Source organism: Halichoerus grypus, chromosome 7, assembly GCF_964656455.1.
Source record: "Halichoerus grypus chromosome 7, mHalGry1.hap1.1, whole genome shotgun sequence".
NCBI classification, from domain to species: Eukaryota; Metazoa; Chordata; class Mammalia; order Carnivora; family Phocidae; genus Halichoerus; species Halichoerus grypus.
The window spans coordinates 76,346,366-76,369,440 of record NC_135718.1 but is presented as its reverse complement, the minus strand read 5'-3'; the positions used below and the strand labels follow the sequence as shown (position 1 = coordinate 76,369,440).

At 36.7% G+C, this 23,075-nt stretch overlaps 1 protein-coding gene and 1 pseudogene across 1 annotated transcript in view; both read left to right on the top strand.

Moving 5' to 3' along the window:
• LOC118519392 (uncharacterized) overlaps positions 1-23,075 on the top strand; it is a 52,893-nt gene that overhangs the window by 16,502 nt on the left and 13,316 nt on the right.
• LOC118519396 (leukocyte surface antigen CD47 pseudogene) lies at positions 9,486-10,453 on the top strand (annotated as a pseudogene).

Sequence of the window (23,075 nt, the reverse complement as noted above, 5' to 3'; positions counted from 1 at the left end):
GAGATGTTGTTTAAGGGTATAAAAGTGTAATGAGTACATAAGCCCTAGTGATCTAATATAGCATATAGTGAATATAGACAGTATTGTATTATAATAATCAAACTTGCTGAGGCACTAGAACTTAATTATTCTAATCACTAATAAGAAATGGTAACTATGTAACATAATAGGGGTGCTAGTTATTGGTACAGTGGCAATTACATGGCATATAAATGTATCAAATTAACAGGTTGTACACTGTAAATTTATACAGTTATATGTCAAATATAAATTAAAAAGGTAGCACTAAAATCAGATACTTAGGTGTATTAAAGCTCTGTAGTGGTAAAAATTATCCTAGAAATGGGAGCAGAGTTAAATTGTGCTACTCCAAGAAGAGTAGTCAGGGGAAACCTTAAAGAGATCACCATTAGAGCAGAATTTGAATGAAATGATTGTGTGAGCTGTGAGGATCCTGCCTCTTCTCAGCAGGGGTAATAGCAACTGCTAAGCCAATGAGTAGGAATGTGCTTGGTGTTTCTTGGGAAATAGCAAAAAAAAGTCACAGTGGCCAAAGGGGAATGATTGATGGGAAGTGGGGGCAGGAAATGATGTCAGGCAGCTATGGTCCAAAAGATGAATATCATAAATCTTACTAAAGATTTTATTTTTATTCTTACTAGTGTATTTTGGTAAACAAGCAACGTCTGATTTATGTTCATAAGATCTTTCTCACCTCTATAGAGAAAATATTGGAAAGAACATAAGCACTTAAGAGAGTTCGCTAGTAGTTTTCCTGAAGGGCAATTATGGTCATTTAGTCAAAATTGGGGTGATATGGAGGTAATGAGAAGAGGCTGGATTCTCTCTGTATTTGGAATAACTAAAGAACTAACATCTGTATTGGGGCACCTGGGTGGCTTAGTTGGTTAAGCGTCTGCCTTTGGCTCAAGTCATGATCCCAGGGTCCTGGGATTGAGCCCTGCGCTGGGCTTCCTCCTTAACGGGGAGTCTGCTTCTCGCCCTTCCTCTCCCTCTGCCCCTCTCCCCCTGCTCATGTTCTCTCTATCTCTGTCTCAAATAAATAAATAAAATTAAAAAAAAATAAAACTAATCATCAGTATCATCAGAGTAACAAAAAGGGAAGAGATGATGGCACTTGAAGTATTTAAAGGAATAATGATTGAAAACTTCCCAAATTTGGCAAAAGACATAAAAATACTCATTGAAGAATCTGAGTGAACTCTAAGTGAGATAAATCCAAAGATATCCATACTAATGGCATGTCATGATTAAATTTCTGAAAACAAAAGAGAAAAAATTTTGAAAGTAGAAACAACTCATTTTCTTTGGAAATGATAGTGGATTTGTCATCTGAAACCATGGAGGCTAGAAGGAAATAATACGTTTTTTTCCAAGTACTGAAAGAAAAGAACTTTCAAACAAAACTTGTTTGGCTTGTGAAAATATATTCATGAAAGAAGGACAACTGAAGGTATCATACAAAGGAAAACAAAGAGAAAATGTTGTTAGCAAACTTATCTTTTAAAAACGCCTAGAGGAGGTTCTTTAAATAGAAAGGAAATAACACAAGAAAGCTTGGAACTTCAAAAAAGAAAGAACATTGGAAGTAGCAAAAAATAAGGGTAAATATAATAATGGAGTTTCCTTCTCAGGAGTTTCTGAAATCATATTTGTTGGAGCAAAATTTAGAATATCATATGATTTGATGCTCTACATGTGGAGGAAATGATATATTTACAAGATAGAATACAGGGATTTAATTGAAATTACAGTGTTACATTTCCGTTAAAGTCAATGGTAAAATGTTAATCCAGGAAGATTGTAATAAATTATATATGTGCATTTTACCTAGAAATGGACTCGAATACCTAGAAGAACCACTAAAAAACTATACAAGGTGGTACACTTAGAAATACTGTAAGTAAATGAAGGTGGAATCTTTAAAAAGATGTTCAAGTAATCAGTAAGAAAATAAATTAGGAAGAGATGAATGAGAAACTGAGAAAACAACAAAAATAAAACAGCAGACTTAAACCTTGATATAGCAATACCTACTATAAATGTAAATGATCTAAACACACCAATTCAGGTATAGACTGGCAGACTGGATAAAACAAAAAACATGAGGCAGAAATATGTTATCTACAAAGAAATTCACTTCAAATACAACATAGTGAGGTTGATGGGTAATAGAAAAAGATACACTATGCAAACATTAATGAAAACAAAAACAAGATTGACTCCATTAATATCAGATAAAGTAGTCTTGAGAGCAAAGGAAATTATTAGAGAAAAAGCAGTATTCCAACGAAAAAGACTGATCCAAAATGTGACCCCACCAAACAAAAAAAGAACCTCATAGTACACAAATCAAAACTGATTGAGCTGAAAGGAGAAATAAACAAATTTTCAATTATATTTGGGGAATTCAGCACCTTACTCTCAGCAATTGGTAGAACTTCTAGATAGCAGATATAAATTAACAGATATAGAAGAAATGAACAGCACCATCAACCAGCAGGATTGAACGAACATTTGTAGAATACTACCTAAAAACAAGGTATGCATTCTTCTCAAGTGCCTATGGAACATTCAGTAAGATACAACATATCATGGGCCATAAACAAACCTTAGTAAATTCAGCAGAACTGAAACCATGCTATGTTCTCTGAGCACAAGGAAATCAAACTGTGAAATCAGTAATAGAAAGTCGGTAGAAAAATATCCAAACCCTTCAGAATTAAACAAGGCACATGTAAGTAAAGCATGAATCAAAGAAGGCTGAAAGGAAATTTTAAAAATACATAGAACTGAATGAAAAAATATACCAATTTATGTGGGAAGCAGCCAAAGCAGTGGTGTTAGGGAAATTTATAGGACTAAATGCTAACATTGGATAAGATGAAAGGTCTCAAATCCATAATTAATTTTCTACCTTAAGAGACTGCAAAAGGGCAAAGTAAACCCACAGCAAATAGGAAGAAAATAAGGCAGAAATCAATGAGTTGAAAATAGGAAAACAATAGAGAAACCTACTGAAACACAAAGCCAGCTCTTAGGGAAAAAAATCAATAAAATTTATAAACCTAGCAATCTTCAATACACACACACACAACAAACCACCAATATCAGGAAAGAAATGGGGGATATCACTTCGGCATTCGTTAACAGGAGGATAATTTAAACGTTATGCTCTTAATTTGATGGTTGAGAAGAGATGGATCAATTCTTTAGAAATTCCAAGCTACCAAAACTCAAGATGACATGGATAATTTGAAGGTTCTGTGGATTTTCATAGATGACATAGATAATTTGAATTAAATTTAATTTTAAAATAAAGAGATAAAATCTCTTACAGATGTTTTCACCATAGAAGACTACCAAACATGTAAACATTTACGGAGGAATTAATAATGATCTTACACAATGTCCTCCAGAAAAATAGAAAGCATGGAACACTTCGTAACAGGTTTTTTTGTTATCCTGATACCAAAACCATACAATGACAGTACAGGAAACAATAATGAATCTGTAGACCTATATCTCCCATAAATTTACTAGCAAAATTCCTTAACAAAATATTAGCAAATAGAAACCAGCCATGTATAAAAAGAACCATGACCAAGTGGGATATATACCAGGTATGCGAGAGGGGTTCAACATTCAAAAACCGGTCAGTGTAATCCACCATAGGCTAACAAAGATGCTCTTATACATAGAATTGCTTTATTTTCTTTCAGATTGTTTATTGTAGGTATGTAGAAACACACCTGATTTTGGGGTGGTTGTATTATAGCCTGCAACTTGTCTGAATTCATACATTACCTATAGTAGCTTTCTTGTAGATTCCTTAGGATGATTAGTAGTTAGAGGGAACCTTCCTTACTCTTTTTTTAATCTCAAAAGTAGATGGTGACTTTATAAGAAAGAAAAACTACAGACAAGTGTTTGTTATGAATATAGATGCAAAAGTCCAAATAAAATCCAACCGTATATAAAAAGCATTACATACCATGGCCAAGTACGATTGATTCCAAACATGCTAGGCTCATTTACCATTCAGATCAATTAATATAATCCACTCCATCAGGCCGCAGAAAGAAAAATAATTATATGATCCTATCAATTGATGCAGAAAAAGCATTTGACAGAATCCAACACCCATTCATGATTAAAACTCAGCAAACTAGTTATAGAGAATTTCCTCAACTTGATAAAAAGCAATAACAAAAAATCTGTTAGCCTCATACGTAATAAAGAAGAACTGGATACTTTCTCCCTAAGGTCAGGCGCAAGAATGTCCAGTTTTGCCACTCTTATTTGACATCTGACTAGAAATCCCATGACATGCAATAAAACAGGAATATAAAAGGTATACAGATGACAAAGGAAGAAATAAAACTTTTTTTTTTTTGAAGAGATTTGATTGTCTAAGAATCCTAGAAGAGTGGCACACTCCTACCACAAAGAAGTCATTTATAGCAAGACAAGCTTAATATTCAAAAGTCCTTTGCCTTGTTAATATTTTAGTTATAGCTGTCTTTTTATTGTTGCGTTGTAAGAGTTATTTACATATTCTGTATACCAGTCCTAATTAGATACATAGTTTGCGAATATTTTCTCCCATTTCTGGGTTGTCATTTTACTATTTGGGTTGTGTGCTCTGCAGCAAGAGTTTTTTGTTACATGAAGTACAGTTCTACTTTTGTCACTTGTGGTTTTGGTGTTGTATCTAATATCCAATTGCCTCAGCATCAGTTGTTGAAAAGGATTTTTTTTCTTTGCATCTTTATTGAAAATGCATTGAACATAAATACTCAGATTTATTTCTGTATTCCCAGTTTAATTGCATAGATGTATAGGATTGTCCTTATGCCAGTACCACATTGCCAGTCTTGATTACTGTAGCTTTGTGGGGCTTTTTAAAGATTTTTATTTATTTATTTGAAAAAGAGAGAACATGAGCGGGGGGAGAAGCAGAGGGAGAGGGAGAAGCAGACTCCCTGCTGAGCAGAGAGCCCGATGTGGGCCTTGAGCCTGGGACCCGGACATCATGACCTGAGCTGAAACTGAGTCGGATGCCCATCCGATTGAGCCACCCAGGCACCCATACAATTAATTTTTATATGTTGATCTTGTACCCTGTAACCTTACTGAATTCATTTATTAGTTTTAATAGTATTTTACTGGATTCTTTAAGTTCTATGTACAAGATTGTGTCAGCTGCAACTACAGGTAGTTTTTGTTTTTTGTTTTTAATTCAGTTAGCAAACATACAGTACATCATTAGTTTCAGATTTAGTGTTCAGTACAGATAGTTTTATTTCTTTTTTTCCAACCTGTATTTTTTTTTTCCTGGCTAGAACTATCTGTATGAGTGGTGAGAGTAGATTCTTGTCTTGTTCTTGATTTTAGAGGGAAAGTATTCCATTTTGCACCATTTATCGTGTTGTTATTTGTGGGCTTTTCATAGATGTCTTTTAAAAGATTGAAGGAGTTTATTTCTGTTTCTCGTCTGTTGATTGTTTTTATTAAGAAAGGGTCTTAGAGGGGCGCCTGGGTGGCTCAGCCATTAAGCGTCTGCCTTCGGCTCAGGTCATGATCTCAGGGTCCTGGGATCAAGCCCCACATCGGGCTCTCTGCTCGGCGGGAAGCCTGCTTCTCCCTCTCCCACTCCCCCTGCTTGTGTTCCCTGTCTCGCTGTGTCTCCTCTGCTAAATAAATAAAATCTTTAAAAAAAAAAAAAGAAAAGGTCTTAGATTTTGTCATACACTTTTTCTGTGTGTATTGAGATGATCAGGCAGTTATTGTCCTGTTTTTTCCTACTTACATAGGCTATTAATTGATTTTCTTTTTGGGGGGAGGGGGTTGTTGAAACATCATACACATGCTAAAATATGAGACTCGGATTTGTTAGTTGAGTTCTAGGTTGTTGAGTTCTTTAGAGCAGGGAATTTATCTCCGTCACCTTTATAAACCTCAGAGCCAGTCATACACCAAGTATTCAACAAACTTGAACTAATAGTGCAGTTTAAAGCTATTTTCTGTGTGCTTAATTGCTGTGTATTCATTAAAACCAAATTCTGTTACTAGACAGCTTCTTGAAGAACGTGTAATTAAAGAGTGTAGTAGAGTTTTCATACGAACAGAATGTGTATCTTACCAGCTGTGGTCTGTATGCTCTCTTACACTGCCTGAATCTGTACTCTGTATTAATTTTCAGCTGAGCCCTTCATGCTTTGAGGCAGGGAAAAAAGAATATGGAGGTGGCATTGGAGGAGTTGTCTTTATGTGATCTTTGACAATTACATGCAGAATATCCAAGAAGAAAGTTTATAATTTATAAATATTGGGAACATTTTGTGACTCTACCAATTTTAATAGTGTTGCTGGAGTGCAAATGGTACCATGCTGTAGAAGTGGCTATAATTACCATGTGACCTATTAATTTAAACAGAACAAAACAAAATGTTCCTTTATAAGTCTTCCTAAAGACTTTTTTTTTTTAAGTTAGGCATATAGTTTTATTGTATTGTTTTCTTTTCACTAGAGACATTTATTTGTATCTATTTTCTTTTTTTTTTTTTAGTTGAGGTGTCCTTGACTTATACTAGTTTCAGGTGTGTAACATATTGATTAAATATTTGCATATACTGTAAAATGATCATACCAATAAATCTGGCTAACATCTGTCACCATACATAGTTACAGATTTTTTTGTATGTGATGAGAGCTTTTGAGATCCACTTCTTAGCAACTTTTAAATACGCAGTGTACTATTAACTGTAGTCACCACGTTGTACATTACATCCCATGATTTATTTTTTATGACTAGAAGTTTGTACCATTTGATTCCCTTTACCATTTTGCCCAGCCCCAAACCCACACCTCTGGCAGCCACCAGTGTGTTCCCTGTATCTATCAGATCATTGTGTTGTGTTTGCATTTTTCAGTTTCTACATATAAGTGACATCATTATTGAGATCATTACGATGTTTTCTTCCCCTGTCTGACTCATATCACTTTGCATAATGCCTTCAAGGTCCATCTGTGTTGTCCCCAAATGGCAAGATTTCATTAATTTTTATGGCTGAGGGGCGCCTGGGTGGCTCCGTTGTTAAGTGTCTGCCTTTGGCTTGGGTCATGATCCCAGGGTCCTGGGATTGAGCCCCGTATCGAGCTCCTGCTCAGTGGGAAGCCTGCTTCTCCTTCTCCCACTCCCCCTGCTTGTGTTCCTTCTCTCGCTTTCTCTCTGTCAGATAAATAAAATGTTTTTAAAAAAATTTTTTTATGGCTGAATAATATTCCACACACATACACCATATGTATATATAATGTATAAAATATATACACATATATGTAAAATATATATAATATAGTATACACACATATATAAAATACATATAGTATACATAATGTATGTAGGTTAATACATAAAATTTATATATTATAAATATATATACTTATGTATTTATATATATTTACATTTATATATAGTATATACAGTAAATTATATATACTTAATATATATTTATATATTTTTTCTTTCTTTCCTTATTTATATAATGTTGCAGTGAACAAAGGTGCGTATATCTTTTCAGGTTAGTGTTTTCATTTTCTTCAGATAAATACCCAGAAGTGGAATTGCTGGATCATATGATAGTTTTATTTTTAATATTTTGAGGAACTTCCATATTGTGTTCTATAATGGCTGCACGATTTACATTCCCATGAACAGTGCACAAGGGTTTCCTTTTCTTCACATCTTTGTAAACTTGTTATGTCTTGTCTTTTTGATAATAGTCATTGTAATAAGTGTGAAGTGCTGTCTCGTGGTTTTGATTTGCATCTCCCTGGTGATGAGTGATGTAGAGTACGTTTTCATGTACCTATTAGCCATCTGTATGTCTTCTTTGGAAAAATGTCTTGTTCATGTCCTCCTCCCATTTTAAATCAGATTTGTATTTTTCCAATTGATAATATTAGTTCTGTCTTGGATATTAACCACTTGTCAGACAGATGGTTGCAATATTTTCTCCCATTCAGTGAGTTGTCATTTGGTTTTGTTGTTGGTCTCCTTTGCAGTGCAGAAGCTTTTTAGTTTGATGTAGTCCCATGTGTTTATTTTTACTTTTGTTGCCTTTGCTTATGGGGTCAAATCCAAAACATCACTGATGTCAAGGAGCTTACTGCCTATGTGTTTTTCTAGGACTTTTATAGTTTTAGGTTTTGTGTTCAAGTCTTCAATCCATTTTGAATTAGATTTTGTGTATGGTGTAAGATAGTGGTTCAGTTTGATTCTTTTGCACGTGGCTGTCCAGTTTTCTTAACACCGTTTATTGAAGTGGTGACCATTCTTTCTCCATTGTATATGCTTGGCTCCTTTGTTGTAGATTAGTTGGCATATAAGTGGGTTTATTGCTAGGCTATCTATTCTGCTCCATTGATCTGTGTGTCTGGTTTCATGCCACTATCATACTGTTTTGATTATAGTAGCTTGGTAGTATAGTTTGAAATCAGCAAGCATGGTACCCTTCAGCTTCGTTGTCCTTCTCAAGATTGCTTCGGCTATTCAGGATCTTTTGTGGTTCTACACAGATTTTAGTATTATTTCTTTTAGTGTGAAAATTGCTATTGTTATTTTCATAGGGATTGCACTGAATCTGTACATTGCTTTGGGTAGTAAGGACATTTTAATAATGATAATTCTTCCAATCCATGAGTATAGTATATGTTCCCAGTTGTTCCTGTTGTCTTCCATTTCTTTCATCGGTGTTTCATTATTTGGAATACAGATCTTTTATCTTCTTGGTTAAGTTTATTCCTAGGCATTTTATTCTTTTTGGTGCAATTGTAAACTGTAAGTGTTCTCTTAATTTTTTCTCTATTACTTCGTTATTATTATATAGAAATGCAACAGGTGTCTGTATATTGGGGCAGAGGTGGGGGCAAGGATGCAGCAGCGTCAATGCGCTGGCTGACCTGGGACCCGGGACAGGAGAGAGATTAGGGGCTTCTGTGGGCTAAGGTGCCCCGGTCAGAGACAGCAGCGCCTGGCGGCGCTCCTGAAGCGTGAAGGTGGGAGAGGACCGGGGCCCAGGTTGATGTGAGAGGCAGAGGAGAACCTCAGAGGGAGGGAACGGGTGCAGGGAGGTCCCAGGTGAGCGGAGGACTACGTGCTCAGCCTCCTGTGGTGGGCTGGTGGAACGTGACCCGCAAGTCCGGCGCATGCCGCTGTGTGGGAGCGGGGTCCAGGCCTCCTTGGAGCGGACTGGAGTGGGGACTTGACCCCATGAAGCAGGAGGGAAGCGGGAGGGAGGGCCTCGCGTCAACAGCCCTGGGGGCTGGGGCCGGTGGTGGGGGCGGCGGGTGGGGGGAGTACCTGTGCGCACCTGGAGAGGCGGGAGGAATGGAAGCAGGCGTGGGGTGGCAGGAGCGCGCGAGTGCACGGCCAGGCAGCCTGGGCGGCGGGCCTGCCTGTGATGGACCGCAGTGGTGGCCCCGCGGCAGCCACGGGCGTGTGGCCCCTGGTGGTGCTGCTGCTGGGCTCGGTGTGCTGCGGTTTGGCTCGGCAAATAGGTGACATTACCAGATCTGTAGAACACACGGCTTGCAATGAAACTGTTGTCATCCTATGTTTGCTAATAATGTGGGTGCAACAAACATTAAGGAAATGTATGTAAAGTGGAAATTTAGAGAAAAAGACATTTTGATGGAGCTGTATAAAGGACCACTCAACGGGGATAAGTTTAAGAGGACCAAAATCTCACAAGGATTGTTTAATGACTTTGCCTCTTTGAGGATGGATAAGAAAGAGGCTGTCATAGGAAACTACACTTGTGAGGTAACAGAATTAAGCAGAGAAGGGGAAATCATAGAATTAAAATATTATATTGTTTCATGGTTTTCTCCAAATGAAAGCATCCTCGTTATTTTCCCAGTTTTGGCTGTCCTTCTGTCTTGGGGACAGTTTGGTATTGTGACACTAAAATATAAATCCAGTCTTAAAAGGAGAAGACCATTCTTTTATTTGTTGGACTAGTGCTCACCAAAGTTGTCATTTTGTCCCAAGTGTATATTCAATAAGGAATGCTGTGGACTTGGTTTAATTGTAATTCCTACAGTGATACTGATCCTTCAGGTAGTGGGCTGTGTGCTCTCTATGGTTGGACTAAGCCTCTGTGTCTCAGAGTGCACCCCAGCGCATGGCCTTCTTCTTTCTGATTTCAGCTTTCGGTATTATAGCTCTAGCAGAATTACTTGGATTAATTTATATGAAGCTTGTTGCTTACAATCAGAAGACTATACAATCTCCTAGGAAAGCTGTAGAGGAAACCCTTAATGAGTAACTGACATGAAATGATGGACTCTAATTTGGAAAGTAGTAAGATATGAAAGGAATACAATTGTGTTTAAGCACCATGGCCTTGATTCACTGTTCAGGCGAACAAAACAAGAAAAATAACTAGTTCTCATCTGTGGGAGAAAGTAAATCATTGACCCTTAAATGATTGTTAGTTCTAAGTTTTTATTCAAAGCATCTGTAATTTAGTTAATAAAAGAATTATCTGTGTTGTGTGCCCCCCCAAAAGATTTCTGTATGTTGATTTTTTTGCAATTTGACCTAATACATTTGTCAGTTCTAATACTTTTTTGGTGGAGTCTTGATGATTTTGTATATATAGTATGTCTTCTCCAACTAGTGACAATTTTACTTCTTTACCAATTTGGATACCTTTTATTTATTTATTTTTTGTTGTTGTCTGCTGCGGCTAGGACTTCCGTTACTGTGTTGAATAAAAGTAGTAAGAATGGACATCCTTGTCTCGTTCCTGTTCTTAGAGGGAAAGTTTTTCACTATTGAGTATGATGTTAGCTGTGAGTTTTTCATATATGGCCTTTATTATGTTGAGGTATGTTCCCTTTAACCCCCACTCTCTTGAAAGATGACCTTATGATTTTTATCCTTTATTTCATGTTGTATATCACATTGATTGATTTGTGGATGTTGAACCATCCTTGTGTCCTGTAAGAAATCCCACATCATTATGGTGTATGATCCTTTTCATGTATTGTTGAATTCAGTTTGCTAATATTTTGTTTAGGTTTTTTGCATCTTTGTTCAGCAGGGATATTGTCCTGTAATTTTCTGTTCTTGTAACATCATGCTCAGGTTTGGTATGAGGATAATGCTGGCCTTATAATATGAGTTTGGAAATGTTCCCTCCTCTTCTATTTTTTTGGTAGAGTTTGAGAATGGTATTCTATTTTAAATGATTTGTAGAGGGGCGCCTGGGTGGCTCAGTTGGTTAAGCGTCTGCCTTCAGCTCAGGTCATGATCCAGGGGTCCTAGGATCGAGCCCTGCATCGGGCTCCCTGCTCAGTGGGGAGCCTGCTTCTCCCTCTCCCTCTGCTGCCCCCCCCACGCTCCTGCTTTCTCTCCCTCTCTCTCTGCTGCTGTACTTGTGCTCTCTCTCTCTTAAATGAATAAAATCCTTAAAATAAATAAATAAATAAATGATTTGTAGAATTCACCAGTGAAGCTGTTTGGTCCTGGACTTTATTTGGGGGGGGAGCATTATTTTGGGGGAGGCTTTTGTTTGCTGATTCAGTTTCCTTACTATTGATTGGTCTGTTACAGATTTTTTATTTCATCATGATTCAGTCTTGGTAGGCTCTATTTTTTTTTTTTTAATTTTATTTATTTTTTGACAGAGACACAGCGAGAGAGGGAACACAAACGGGGAGTGGGAGAGGGAGAAGCAGGCCTTCCGCTGAGCAGGGAGCCCGACGCGGGGCTCGATCCCAGGACTCTGGGATCATGACCTGAGCCGAAGGCAGACGCTTAACGACTGAGCCACTCAGGTGCTCCTATAGGCTCTATTTTTTATGAGATGTGTGCACTTGTTCTAGATTGTCAAATTTGTTACAGTTGTTCATAGTGCTCTCATAAAATCCTTTGTATTTCTTTGGTATCAATTTTAACATCTTTTTCATTTCTGATTTAACTTATTTGAGTCCTCTTTTTCTTGGTGAGCCTAGTAAAAGTTTAATTCTGTTTATCTTTTCAAAGAACCAGCTCTTAATTTTATTGATCTTTTCTGTTGTCTTTTTAGATAATATTTCATTTATTTCTGCTCTGATCATTATTATTTCCTTCCTTTTACTAATTTGGGCTTCATTTCTTCATCTTTTTCTAGTTCCTTGAGGTGTAAAGTCAGGTTTTTTGAGAATTTTCTGGTTTCTTAATGTATTTATCACTCTGAACTTCTTTCTTAGAACTGCTTTTGTTGTATCCTGTAAGTTTTGGTATATTGTTATTTCCATTTTCATTTGTCCAAGGTATGTTTTGATTTCTCTGTTGACTCAGTTTGTTCAGGAGCATGTTTAATCTGCACATATCTGTGAATTTTCTAGTTTTCTTCTGGTAATTAATTTCTAGTTTCATACCATTGTTGTCAGAGAAGATACTTGATTGGGTTTGAATCTACTTAAATTTGGTAGGATTTGTTTTTTGTCCTAATGTATGATCAATCCTTGAAAATTTTTCATGTGAATTGAGCATTTTTCTTTGTTTTTGGATGAAATGTTCTGTAAATGTCTGTAAAGTGCGGTCTAATGGGACATTTAAAGCCAATGTCAAATATAAGTTGACTACTTAAGATTGAACACATTCTAAAGCTCTGTGTTTTTACTCTCCCCTCCTTATTTCATGGTTTTGATGTCAAATCTTGTATCTTTTGATCTTATGTATCCCTTAACTAATAATTGTAGTTATGGCAATTTTTTTGTACATAAAAGTTTCATACTACTGGGGCGCCTGGGTGGCTCAGTTGTTAGGTGTCTGCCTTCGGCTCGGGTCATGGTCTCGGGACCCTGGGATTGGGCCCCGCATCGGGCTCCCTGCTCCGCGGGAAGCCTGCTTTTCCCTCTCCCACTCCCCCTGCTTGTGTTCCCTCTCTCGCTGTGTCTCTCTCTGTCAAATAAATAAATAAAATCTTCAAAAAAAAAAAGTTTCATACTACTTTTATAAGTGATCAACCCACTATCTTCCCAATATTAGAATATTCTGAATTTTACTATATATTTATTTTTACCACTGTGATTTATACTTTTATGTGTTTTCCTGTTACTAATTTGTGTTTTTTTGTTTCAGCTTAAAAATGTCCCTTTAACATTTCTTGTGAAGCTGTTGTAGTGTTGGTGATTTCTAGCTTTTTTTTTGTCTGGAAAACTTTTTATTTGTCCTTCAATTCTGAATGACAGCTTTGCTGTGTAGAGTACTCCTGGTTAGTAATTTTTTTTTCTTTTCCAGCTCTTTGAATTTTTGAATATACCATGCCACTTGTCTTCTGGCCGGAAAAGTTTCTTCTGAAGAATTAGAATAACTAGTTGTGGATTTTTTGTTTGTTTTTGTTTTTGTTTTGCTGCTTTTAAGATTCTCTCCTTGTCTTTAATCTTTGGTACTTTAAGTATAATATGTTTTGGTGTGGGTCTTTTGGATTTATTTTATATAGAAGTCTCTGGGCTTCCTGAATAGGGATTTCTTCCCCCCTCCCCAATTTGGGGAAGTTTTCAGCCATTATTTCTTTAAATAAGTTTTATGCCCCTTTCTTTTTCTTCTCTTTTTGTGACTTCTATAATGTGAGTGTTGATCTGCTTTGTATTGTTTGATACATCCCTTAAGCTATATCCCCTTTTCCCCCCCTTGCTCTAATGGAGTAAGTTCCACTGTCATATATTGCAGATCACTGATCTCTTATGCCTCATCTATTCTGCTGTTGGATCCCTCTGATGTATTTTTCAGTTCACCTGTTGTATTTTCTGTTTGGTATTTTATTATATTATCTCTTTGTTAAAGTTCTCACTGTGTTCATCTGTTCTTCTGAGTTTGATGAGGATCTTTATGACCATTATTTTGAACTCCTTATCAGGTAAATCACTTATCTCCATTTCACTAAGGACTTATTCTGAGGTTTTATCCTGTTCTTTCATTTAGAACACATTTCTTTCTTTATTTTTCTTGATTCTCTGTGTTGGTTTCTATGCATTAGATCAAACAGCCAGCTCTCCTAGTATTGGAGGAATGGCCTCATGTAGGTGATAACCTTATTGTTCAACCCTGACTTAGCTCTTGGTTGTCTGTCAAATTTTGTGATTGTCTAACCAGTCTATTTTACTAGTAGTGGCTTTCAGTAGTTGAGGTTGTTTCAAGACCTGTCAGTGTCCCAGTGGGAGGATCTTGGTCAGCATCTAGATTCAGGCTGAAGAGAAGGGAGATCCTCAGGTATTACCTCTTAAAGTACATAAATATATACAGTCCTGTGAGACTGAAAGCAGAAGGTCACACTAGACACCAGAGCCTGGAAATCCAGGAAGTCGAAAAAGTGTGATAGCAGGTGAGTATAGACTCCTTTTCAGGAGATACTGGAGAGCAGGAGTGAGGCAGAGGGAGAAGGCAGAGAAGACGCCCTCCAGCTCTAGTAAGTTAGAGGGAGAATGCACTGTTGGTGCTCACTTAACCATTTTCAGACGAGATCAGGCACGTTCAGGGTGGTATGGCCGTAGTCACTTAACCATTTTCAAATGGTAAGCCAGCCTTGCATTAGTAGGATAAATCCCACAGGGTCTTTGTGTATAACCCTTTTTATATGTTACTATATAACATTTGCTAGCATTTTGGGGAATATCTGTGGGTCTATATTGAAAAGATGTTGATCTTAGTTTTTTATTGTCTTTTCTCATGTCTGATTTTAGTGTCAGTGTGGTATTAGTCTCATATAATGAGTTAGGAGGTCTTTTCTATTTTCTGGAGGAGTATTTGAATAATTAATGTTAATTATTATTTAAATGATTTTTAAAATTCACTAGTGAAACCATCTGGAGCTGGGCTTTTTTTTTTTTTTTTTTAAAGATTTTATTTGGCAGAGAGAGACATAGTGAGAGAGGGAGCACAAGCAGGGGGAGTGGGAGTGGGAGTGGGAGTGGGAGAAGCAGGCTTCCTGCTGAGCAGGGAGCCCAATGCGAGGCTTGATCCCAGGACCCTGAGATCATGACCCGAGCCGAAGGCAGCCGCTTAATGACTGAGCCACCCAGGCGCCCCTAGACCTCGGCTTTTTTTTATGGGAAGTTTTAAAATGACTACCTCAGTGTTTTTACTTCTTGTACTTTTTTCAGATTTATTTCTTCTTGAGTTAGTTGTTATATTTTTTCTTATTCTAGGAATATTTGTATTTTAGCAAAGTTATCAAATTTGTTGGCATACAGTTGTTCAAAACATTCACTTACAATTTTTTTTGTAATGTATGAAACATTCCAGTTTTGTAGTGTTAGTACATTCTATCCCTAGTATATGTACCATCTTTATTCCATAACTTTAGTAATTTGAATCTTATGTCTCTTATTTTCATGTCAGCCTAAATGCAGGTTTGTCAGGTTTCTTGATCTTTTCAAAGAATCATTTTTTGCCTTTCTTTGCTGTTTTATTAATTTTTACTCATCTCATTTTCTATCCTTGCTTTGGATTGGTATTGCTTTTTTTTTTCCATTGTTCTCAGGTGTGCCAGGCAGGTTATTGATTTGGGATAGTTCTTTTTTTTTTTAAGATTTTATTTGAGAGTGAGAGAGCGTGCATTTATATTTATTTATTTGAGAGAGAGCCCATGTACCCGTGTGAGCTTGGTGAGTAGGGGCAGAGGGAGCGGGAGAGAGAAAATCCCAAGCAGACTCTGCACTGAGTGGGGCTCGATCTCATGACCCTGAGATCATGACCTGAGCCGAAATCAAGAGTCAAATGCTTGACCGACTGAGCCACCTAGGTGCCCCGGGATCCTTTTTTTTAGTATGGTTATTGTGGGTATAAATTATCTTCTCAGTACTGTTTTGTGTGTATCTCATAAGTTTTGGTATATTAAATCTACATTTTTACTCCCAAGTATTTTCTAAGTTTCCTTGTTATTTTTTCCCTCTGTTTTATTCAGGAATGTGTTATTTAATCTTATATTTATGAATTCAAAATCCCTTTGTATTACTGATTTATAATTTTCTTCCATTGTGGTAGGAGAACCTTTTATTTTTTTATTTTATTTTTTTTTAAGATTTTATTTATTTATTTGACAGAGAGAGAGACAGCTAGAGAGGGAACACAAGCAGGGGTAGTGGGAGAGGGAGAAGCAGGCTTCCCGCGGAGCAGGGAGCCCGATGCGGGGCTCGATCCCAGGACCCTAGGATCATGACCTGAGCCGAAGGCAGACGCTTAACGACTGAGCCACCCAGGCGCCCAGGAGAACCTTTTAAAATCTATCCTGGGAAGGGGCGCCTGAGTGGCTCAGTCGTTAACCATCTGCCGTCGGCTCAGGTCATGATCCCAGGGTCCTGGGATCAAGCCCCACATCAGGCTCCTTGCTCAGCGGGAAGCCTGCTTCTCCCTCTCCCACTCCCCCTGCTTGTGTTCTCTGTCTCGCTGTGTCTCTCTCTGCCAAATAAATAAAATCTTTTAAAAATAAAATCTATCCTAGGGAATGTTTCATCTTTTGAAGAATATGTATTCCATTCTTTTCAAGTGGATTGTCTTAAATATATGTTAGGTCTAGCTTACTTTATTAGTGTATTTTAACTTCTTCTTCTTTTTTTTTTTTTTTTTGCTTGTTTGTATTCTCCCAGTTGTTTTATCTATTACTTAAAGTGGGATATTAAAGTCTCTAATTATTATTGTTGACATGTATGTTTTTCCTTTGAATTCTGTCAGAATTTGCTTCATACACTTGAGACTTAGCAGCATATAATTGCTTGGATTAATGTCTCCTTTACTTATTGACTGGTTTCATTGCATGATGTCCACTTTATCTCCAGTAACACTTTTTTGTGTAAAAATAGATTTTTGCCTGATACTAATATAGCTCCTATAGCCTTTTTATAAATGTTGTGTACTTGATCTATTTTTCTCTGTTTTTAAAATTTTCTACCTACTTGTGCTTTGAATTTTGTAGATAGCATGTGCTTGCATTTACATGTTTTATACACCCTGACATTTGCTGATTTTTTATTGGATTTCTAAGTCCATTCCCGGTTTTTTGGTGTTGGTATGGTTGGATTTACTCTTGCTGTTTTACTTTTTGGTGTTTATCTGCCTTATGCCTTTTTGATCCTCTCGTTCTTTTATTACTGCCTTCTTTTTCATTAAGTATGTTTTAGCATAATATTTTAATTTCTTCAATGATGATTTCACTTAAAAATGATTTTCCTAATCGTTGTTCTAAGATTTACCTAATAAATTTACCTTTTCAGAATCTACTTCAGATTTATACTCCCTTATCTACACTGAAATATAGAGATGCCATTCATATATAATTCTGTTTATTCTGCTCTATTTTTGTGATACTACTTTTGTGCATAGTAGATCTGTATATGTTTAAATTCCAACAATGCATTGTTGGAATTACTACTTTATATAATTTGATGTCTTTTAAAGAAACTGAGACAAGAAAGGATAGCAAGTATTTATTTATGGAGTTTGCTCTATTAACGTTCTTATTCACCATTTCTGCTTCATTTGTTACTGTGAATTCAAGTTACCATCCAGGTTCATTTCCTTACTCTAGTATAACTTTGTTTTTCTGCCTTGTCTTTCCTATTGTCAAATATATTTAATTTCTATAGGTTACAGAACAATATAGTTGTATACATATTGGTTGTTGCATAGCCTTGGGCAGTGGTTAGGAGAAGAAATACGTCTTTATGCTATCTTTTAAATTACAGCATTACTTTTACCTGCAATCTTTGTGGATTTGAACTAATGACTGGAAATGTATAGGTTTATGTATTTCGCTTTCAGTTTTGAAAACAGTTCTGCTATTTTGGGTTTTTTTTTCCTAGCTCACAGTATGTCACCCTACCTCCTGCTCTCTGTTGAAAAGTCAGCTGTTAATCTAACTGGAGTTCCCTTGTATGTGATGAGTTGTATTTCTCTTGATACTTAAGTTTTCTTTTTGTCTTTCTTTTTAAATATTTTTACTATGATGCATCTTGGCATGGATCTCTGTTTATCTCATGTGGAGTTTATTTATCTTCTTGAATTTGCATATTGTTTTTCTCTTAAATTTGCAGGATTTCCCCATCGTTTTGTTGAATAGTTTTTCTCCCCTTGCTCTTCCTTCTTTTGTTTTGATATTCCCATTATGAATATGTTGGTGCAGATAACACTATCCTTCATTTATTTGAGGCTTTTTTCAGTTGACTTCATTCTTGTTTTGTTTAAATTATATCTATTGATCTGTCTTCAAGTTTACTAATTCTTCTTCTTCTGTAAGCTTCAGCTGTTGAGCCCATCTAACGAATTTACAGTGCAGGTAGTATAATTTTCAAATTTAGAATTTTTGTTTCATTCTTTTCTGTTTATTGATACTCTCTGTGTGATGAGATGTCATCAGTACCTTCCTTTACTTCCTTAAATGTGGTTGCCTTTTGGACATGTTTGTAATAGCTGCTTTGAGATCTGCTAAGTCCAATATCTGGACTCTCTCAAGTTGCCTGCTGTTTCTCCCATATATGTGAAATTTTCCAGTTCGTCTTGTGAATCTTTTTTTTTGACAAAAGGATATTTTAGATATTTTGTTCCTAGTCTGATACTGATTCCTTCTTTCTCTAGGGCCTGTTGTTATTTTTGCTTGCTTATTTGTTTAATGACTTGATTGGATTATTTGGCTGAAGTCCTTTCCTCCCACCGTGTACCATCTCTGATGTCTCATCAGAGGGCTCTGCCTTGGGCTCGCACACTGTTATTAGAATGATGATAGTGTTATGGGGGGGGTGCTCTGTGAGTGTCTCTGTGATGATTCATTCTGTGTGTTAACCTCAGTGGCCTAACCGATGCCCAGATGGCTGGTAAAACATTATTTCTGGGTGTGTCTTGGGGGATCTTTCTGGAAGCAGCATTTGATTCAGTAGACTGAGTAAAGAGATCCACCCTCACCCTTATGGTCAGATAGCATTTAATTCTTTGAGGGCCTGAATGGAACAAAAAGGCGAAGAAGGGCAAATTCTCTTTCTCTTCTTCTGCTGGGATATCTGAGACAAAAATCAGTGTTCCTAGTTCTCCAGCCTTTGGGCTCTGGGACTTACACCACTGGCCGTCTAGTTTGCAGGCTTTTAATCTTTACTAAAAGTTAAACCATCACCTTCCGTAATTCTCAGGCTTTTTGACTCAGACTGAATTATACCACTGGCTTTCCTGGTTCTCCAGCTTTCAAACAGCAGATTGGGGGACTTCTTAGCCTCTATGACTACATAAGCTAATTCCTTTAATAAACCTCTTCGTCTCTCTCTCTCTCTCTCTCTCTCACACACACACACACACACGCATGTGTGTATATATATAGTTACTGGCTCTGTTTCTCTGGCGAATCCTGATAAACACAGTTTCTTTCACTGATCTCTGTGTTAACTTCTCTGCCTCTATTGGTGTCACCCTGCTTTTAGCCTCTACTAATTGTTGGCCCATTGGTCGGTCTGTTGTTTCCAACATTGTCCTGGGTCATATATTGCTCTACGGATTGGTCCAATTTTGAGCCCTTTCAGAGAGTAGCCTTTGAGACCCGTCTTTAATACTGCCCTTCATGCCACTGGTTTTGAAATCATCTCCTAGAAAACATAATTTGAGAAAATTATTTCCGTAGAAAATCTTCATCTATTGTAAGTGTATTTGTGTGAATGTTTCTGCTGGATAGGACCAGATCTATAGCCTGGGTTGTTCTCCTTAATTGTCTCTTTCCCTTGTTCCTTCTGGTATAATTTTAGTTGGTCTGTTATTTACCTTGTTGCCCTAATGGAGGCACGAGCCTCTTCTTAGTTGCTGAACACTGAAATTTCATTGTTTTTGAAGGTGGCCTTATTTTCATAAGAAGAACTTGATAGTCCTCTGTTCTGCCTGTGTCTCTGAGTATAAGTACTACAATGTTGCTCTGGAGCTAGGAGCCAGGACAGTGCCCCACTTCTCCCAGAGTGACGCTGCAGTTTACGATTAGTAGATGTGTGTATTTCTGTCTGAGTGTTTCTTAAAACTTGATATAAGCATAAGACACATAATATTCTTCTGTAAGAAGTTTAAAACGGTATTGAAAAACTTAAAGAAGTTTTCTATATATGAATAGATGTATGTTGTTGATTATTGGAAGGGCTAGCATCATGAAGATGTATTCCTCCCTAATTCGCATGCAGATTCAATTAATGCTAATTAGAATTCCTATGAGGTTTGATGGTGTGTTTGTTTTTGTTTTCAAGAAGTCAAGTTACCCCTTTAATATTTAGAACACACAAAATGATTGAGATATACAATGAGCCTGTGGTAATTAGGTCTGTTTTGCCCAGTGAGAGCTTAGAGGTAACTTACCTGTGTGGGAATTCGATCTTGGTTAGATCTACCACTGCAAATCACTGGCAAAAGATAGTTTTCTAAGTTGTACTTAATTCATGTAACATATTACATGTGTCTTTACTGTCTCTCCATTAGGATGTAAACCTGAGAAAGCAGAGATTTTTGCCTGTTTTCTTCACTACTTTACCCCCATTTAAAAGGCAGAGATTGCCAAGTGAGATAAATTAAAAGGGTAAGATTCAAATAGGTTGAACATAAAAAGGATGGAAAAAGATGCACAATGGTAAAATTATTCAAAAGGTTATAGTCCTGTGTCAGTATTAGATGAAGTGGATTTCAAAGCCAAGAATATTGCCAGAGAAAGAGAAGGATTTTTTTTTCATATTGATAGAGATATATTTATCAAGAAACTTAATCCTTTACTTTTATGGTGCAGATAAGTTTTTCAAAGTATATGAAGGAAAACCTGATGGAACTTGAAGAAGTAGATGCACAGTTATAGTCTGATGTTTCAAAATCCCTCTCCCGATAATTAGTAGAAGAAGGAGATGGAAAATAAGCAAAGCTGTAGTAGACTTGAAGAAAACTGAATAACCAGATGACCTAATTGACATTTATAAAATTACCCCTCCCCCATACACACACAGGTAAACCAGTGGAATACACATTCTTTTCAGGAGCACATGAACGTAAACCAAGGTAGATCCATATTCTAAGACCTAAAACAAATCTCAATTAATTTAAAAGGAGTCAAGTCATATAAAATGTTTTCTCTTACCAGAGTGGAGTTAAATCTAGCTAAATTAAAAATAACAGAAAGAGCTGTAAAATTCCTAAATAGTTAGAAACTTAATAGCATCCTTTTACCTAACTTGATGGTTCAGAGAAGAATTCAAAGGGGAAATTAGAAACTATTTTGAACTGAATGTTCATGAAAACATGAAATTTACATATAGGAAATTTTTATATAGGAAACAAAGTATGTATAATATTTCATTGATTTCATTATTTTCCATTTGATCTTTATTCCTTCTCTTACTTTTGGGTTTAATTTTTTCTAGTGTTTTTTTTTTCTTGTTTTATAAGGTGAAAACAGCTGAGGTAATTGAGATCTTTCTTATGCAACACAAGTAAATTTTTTTGTGTGAATATATCTAACGCACAAATGCATACATGAAATTCCTTTTATGTGGAATATATATTATAAATAATATGTATTTATCATATGTGTAAATTTCATACATGTTGGATTTTGTGTGTGTATACACACGTGTATATCTAACATGTGTGTGAAAGTCATGCTGGATAAGAAGGAAGGTCACAATTTAATGGCTGCTTCCACCTTACAAATCTAGGGGGAAAGGAGCAAATTAAATCCATAGTAAGCAGAAGAAAGGAAGTAGTAAATAACAGAATGTTTAAATAATGTAATTGAAAACAGAAAAATAGTTGAGAAAATTAGTAAAACCAAAAGCTGGTTCTTTAAGATCAGTAAAATTGACAGGCTTCTAGATGAGACAAATTACTGATATCAAGAATAGCAGTGGGGGTGCGCCTGGGTGGCTCAGTTGGTTAAGTGACTGCCTTCAGCTCAGGTCATGATCCCAGGGTCCTGGGATTGAGTCCCACATCGGGCTCCTGGCTCAGCAGGGAGCCTGCTTCTCCCTCTGGCCCTCTCCCCTCTCATGCTGTTTCTCTCTCACTCGCTAATAAATAAATAAATAAAATCTTAAAAAAAAAAAAAAGAATAGCAGTGGTGGTGCACCTGTGTGGCTCAGTAGTTAAGCATCTGCCTTCGGCTCAGGTCGTGATCCCGGGGTCCTGGGATTGAGCCCCGCATCGGGAAGCCTGCTTCTCCGTTTCCCACTCCCCCTGCTTGTGTTCCCTCTCTTGCTGTCTCTCTCTCTGTCAAAAAATAAATAAAATCTTACAAAAAAAAAAAAAGTATAGCAGTGGCAATACCACCAAAGATTCTACAGATATTACAAGGAAAATAAGGAAATGTTTTGCCTCTGGTTTATAAATTCAGCCATTTAGATAAAATGGACAATTTCCTTCAACAGCTATCCAAGCTCACTTCAGGAGAAATAGATAACCACTCCATGAAGAAAACCCAAGTACAGGACTTTATTAGTGAGTTCTACCACACATGGAATAATACCAGTTTTACCAAACTCTTCCAGAAAATCCAGGAGAAGGTTATACTAACTAATTCAGTCTCTGAGGCCAGCATTTTGCTAATACCAGAACTAGACAAAGATATTACAGGCATACCTCAGAGATACATTAACAGATTTCAGAACCTATGTGGAAAATCTTTAAAGAAGACAATTTTGATTAAACCCATTTTCATGATAGCTATACCCCCTAATGGTGGAGGATTTTGCAGTGAAGGAAGGGGATTTGTATAGTTGAAAAGCACATAGATATTTCAAAGATACTGTTCTTCTTGAGTGGACTGTATGATGGATAATATAGTATCAGTGCACAGTTTTCTTGAGTGTGATCATGCCTTTACTCATAGGAGATACATGCTGCTACATTTGAAATAACAGGTCATGATGTTTGCATTTAACCCACGTAGTTAATGGTCAAGAAGACTTTATATAGAGAAAGATAAGGCAAGTATGGGAAAAATTTAACAATTGTGAAAAGCACAGAAATGCTTTATTTTATGGCTCAAGCAAACTTGATACTTTGT